Source organism: Rhagoletis pomonella, unplaced genomic scaffold (assembly GCF_013731165.1).
Source record: "Rhagoletis pomonella isolate Grant_MI unplaced genomic scaffold, Rhpom_1.0 Rhpom_scaffold_00002, whole genome shotgun sequence".
In the NCBI taxonomy this organism is placed as follows: domain Eukaryota; kingdom Metazoa; phylum Arthropoda; class Insecta; order Diptera; family Tephritidae; genus Rhagoletis; species Rhagoletis pomonella.
Window position 1 is genome coordinate 61,737,707 of NW_023458556.1, and position 4,797 is coordinate 61,742,503.

General features: G+C 36.8%; 1 protein-coding gene across 1 annotated transcript in view; it reads right to left on the reverse strand.

The window, feature by feature from the left end:
* LOC118733922 (aminoacylase-1B) overlaps positions 1 to 4,797 on the reverse strand; it is a 15,363-nt gene that overhangs the window by 9,111 nt on the left and 1,455 nt on the right. The gene's annotated exons all lie outside the window — the stretch shown is intronic.

Here is a 4,797-nt window from a genome sequence, read left to right on the forward strand (position 1 = left end):
AACTGTTTTTTTTTTCTTTTGAAATTGCCTTGCAAAAGTACTTTAAAAAAATCAAAAAAAAAAATCCGTTACGTTACATTAGGTTGGATCGCGAAATTTTAGTTATCATAAAATTAAAAATTTCAACAAGTGATACATTTTTCACTGATTATAAAAAGATACCGCCAGCTTAGAGTAAAATGTTGCTAAGTCCATTTTTTTATTTGATGTGAGATAATAAAAACCTTTCAAACTAATTTGCTTCAAGCACTTATTATCCAAAAATTTTAAAACACTCTTAACGATTAAAATTCCATAACGGTGATGAAAAGTTTATACATTCTTTGAGACATTTCATGTGACTGTTTAAGACGTAGGAAATTTGCGTATCACTGAATAGAAATGGTTAAAAACAAAACAGATAGGTCAATGCTTTTGGAAACGATGTATTTTTTATTGTTCTAAATGTAATTGTTTTAGAAAATGGGGACTTGACAACTTTTCACACTAAGCTACCGATATATGGTTCTCAGAATAACCTTTTCGACGATATACATACGTATATCCTACCTTAAAATCAGGGTACAAATTAAAATTTGCTAGCTAACCGGTTTTTGATAAAAAAAAATGTTTTTGTAGTAAGTTTTTGGTCTACCGAGCAGGAATAGTTACAACTTTTTATATAGGAACCCACCCGGTCTAATGTCTACTTGCACTTTTTTTATATTTGTACATATACATAAATATGCTTACGTGGAGAGATAATACATCGCGATAACTCTTCGTATTCATTATTTCGTGTGTATACAAATAGTAATAAATGAATCAAGAGCTATGGTGTATATGTACGTAGGGATTAAACTTCAGACTCTAAAGAGATTACTCTCAAATTAGATAGCGCAGCTTTCGAATAAAGATGCACTTTTCTTGCATGAGTGTGGCCCTCAAAAAGGTCGAACCCAGTCGTAACAAAACTCGTTATATGTACATATATACGTACTATGTGTTATTTTAAGGGCATCTCGGACCTAGAAACAACTAAACTTTGTGCGATGAGTGAAATGAATGACCTAAACGCGACTCAACTTTAATATAAAACAAGTAAGGGCAGTGCTTTCTCCATGACCATCAGAAAATATTACTTCAACCGATTACTGCATTTTAAATTAGTTGTTCCTTCACTGCATAGTTAGATAGATTGAAATAGAGGTATGCACTGCGACCAAGAGATCTTTTGTGCTCTCAACCATTCACAGCACAGCATCTAGCCCTAGAGAATCCAGAAATTTGAGGAGGTCTCCAGGGGTTAGCGATTGTTTAAGTTCTTCACTTGGCCAGAGTTGGACTACATACCTTTCCCGTTCTCTCGCAACCGCCTCGCACTTGCAAAGCTGGTGCAAAGAAGCCTCCTCTGTCACCTCGCAGAAACGACATAGGTCGTTCGACCAGATACCTAGCTTGTGCAGGTGACCCCTCAGTCTGCAGTGACCCGTCAGAAAACCTCTTATCATCCTTAATCTCTCCTTGGGAAGATTTATTATTGCCATGCACCTTGTAAGGTTGTAGCTCCCAGTAACCAGTAGCCTGGCGTAGACCTGCAGTGTTAAGCCAGTGTTCATTTCTGAACCTATTCCTCTCCTAGCTGAACTCTTCTTTCATTGTGCTAGGTACGACCGCAAGGAAGGGCATGCCGGGGCGCAAAATGTCTCGGTTTTGTTGGCAAGAAAAAATTTTTAGAAATCTCGTTGTAAAAACATTTAGAACTCTTAAAACATGTATATATATTTTACAAATTCTATTTAATCCTAGTGTACTAAGGTTCGTTGATTCGACGACTATAACTCTAGTTTTATTTATTAGCTCTTTACTGCTTGTGTGGGGTTAGAGTTTTATCTTCTGTCGGTTCGACGATCATTAGTACTAATGTATGTAAAATAGGTTAGTACTTTACGGTTAATCGACTCTAAAATCAAGAACGCTATTGCTACTTTAATGACAAATGGATATTAAACAAATGGATTGTAACAAAGTACATAAAGTTTGTTTGACATTTTTTTTTGTTTGGAAGAAACTGAAAAAATCAACGCGATTTTTTAAAAGCATCAAAACTGTAGCAAACACTTGCGCTACTTGCGTTGCTGTCAAAGTGATACAACGCCAAAGCGACGCGAAAGCTTTATGTGACAGAGCCTTTAGAGATGTTATTTTAATGTTTTTTTGGTGTAGTATGAACTATGTATATTTTTATAAAGAATTTTAAGTAAAATGTAAGTAAAAAATTGGTTTATAATTTCGTGTGATTTTTAATTCAATTTTAACTTACCCTTTAAGTTATTTAGTGCACAAGATGTCGTACGTGCCGTATTGTTGTACGCGTCGTTTGTCGTATATCATAATTTTTTAACGGCCAAATAAAATTGGTAGTTTGCGAATCCCCTGAATAATACGACAGTATACAACACCTTGTGAACTTTCTAATTGTTTTGTTGTTCGTTCCGTTTTCGCAAATCATAAAATTATGTTTTTTTTTTAATTTTTGCTCTGCATAATTTATTTAGACAATGTTTCGACTGCTGAGTGGAAGTTCGACCTATCTTGGTAGCCAGTTCGAAAACGCCCTGTCTCAAAAAGCTTTTCAAAAACGCCCTATTTCAAAATTTTATTAAAAAATACCTTATCTCAAAATTTGGTTGAAGAACGCTCTATCTCACTTCAAAATGAATTAAAAATGTGCTGAGATAGGGCGTGTTTGAATCGGAAGCTGAAATAGGGCTTTCTTCAACCAAATTCTGAAATAGGGCGTTCTTGAAAAGTCTTTTGAGATAGGGCGTTTCCGAACTGGCTGCCGAGATAGGTCGATCTTCCACTCAGCAGTCGATTTGGCTTGACTACATTTTGGTCGATTTTTGAGACTGAGAATTTGAAATCAGTGTGGAAGAATGTATCACATGGCATAAAAAATAAGAAGATTTGGACTTGAAATCATATTAGCTTACATCAATTTTCCACTCCTTCGAAATAAAATGTATTTTTTTTAAATAGCACATATCGTCACTACACACGAATAAAGGCGCGTTTTTTGACGGCGAAAAAAGGCGTTTAAAAAAATTTTGCGAAAAAAGATGCTTATAAAAAACTTTGGCGAAGTATGTTAAGAGTCTTTGACGCTGAAATTTTTTTATGCGTCTTTTTTCGCCATCGACTTTTGAGCTCGCGCCTTTATTCGTGTTTAGTGACGATATCGTTAACTTAACATTAAAAGGCCCTATCTCACCTTAGTCGCTGAAATACAAAAAGCCGTAACACGGGTGATTTTTTTGAGGTTAGGATTTTCATGCATTAGTATTTGACAGATCACGTGGGATTTCAGACATGGTGTCAAAGAGAAAGATGCTCAGTATGCTTTGAAATTTCATCATGAATAGACTTACTAACGAGCAACGCTTGCAAATCATTGAATTTTATTACCAAAATCAGTGTTCGGTTCGAAATGTGTTTCGCGCTTTACGTCCGATTTATGGTCTACATAATCGACCAAGTGAGCAAACAATTAATGCGATTGTGACCAAGTTTCGCACTCAGTTTACTTTATTGGACATTAAACCAACCACACGAATGCGTACAGTGCGTACAGAAGAGAATATTGCGTCTGTTTCTGAGAGTGTTGCTGAAGACCGTGAAATGTCGATTCGTCGCCGTTCGCAGCAATTGGGTTTGTGTTATTCGACCACATGGAAGATTTTACGCAAAGATCTTGGTGTAAAACCGTATAAAATACAGCTCGTGCAAGAACTGAAGCCGAACGATCTGCCACAACGTCGAATTTTCAGTGAATGGGCCCTAGAAAAGTTGGCAGAAAATCCGCTTTTTTATCGACAAATTTTGTTCAGCGATGAGGCTCATTTCTGGTTGAATGGCTTCGTAAATAAGCAAAATTGCCGCATTTGGAGTGAAGAGCAACCAGAAGCCGTTCAAGAACTGCCCATGCATCCCGAAAAATGCACTGTTTGGTGTGGTTTGTACGCTGGTGGAATCATTGGACCGTATTTTTTCAAAGATGCTGTTGGACGCAACGTTACGGTGAATGGCGATCGCTATCGTTCGATGCTAACAAACTTTTTGTTGCCAAAAATGGAAGAACTGAACTTGGTTGACATGTGGTTTCAACAAGATGGCGCTACATGCCACACAGCTCGCGATTCTATGGCCATTTTGAGGGAAAACTTCGGAGAACAATTCATCTCAAGAAATGGACCGGTAAGTTGGCCACCAAGATCATGCGATTTGACGCCTTTAGACTATTTTTTGTGGGGCTACGTCAAGTCTAAAGTCTACAGAAATAGCCAGCAACTATTCCAGCTTTGGAAGACAACATTTCCGAAGAAATTCGGGCTATTCCGGCCGAAATGCTCGAAAAAGTTGCCCAAAATTGGACTTTCCGAATGGACCACCTAAGACGCAGCCGCGGTCAACATTTAAATGAAATTATCTTCAAAAAGTAAATGTCATGGACCAATCTAACGTTTCAAATAAAGAACCGATGAGATTTTGCAAATTTTATGCGTTTTTTAAAAAAAAAAAGTTATCAAGCTCTTAAAAAATCACCCGTTAATTAAAACTCCAAAATTCACCTTTCGATAGATTATGCATTTCATCGAGGTAAAAGTCCAGCGGTAAAAACTATGAGAGGAAAGCGCAAGCGAAACGCAAGCCTTTATCGGTTAATTTATTTTATATCTTCTGTAACCATAGACTAATTTCCGCCATTTTGATCCTTTACACTCCCCCTTTTGTCCAACATAAGGCGTCATATTCAGC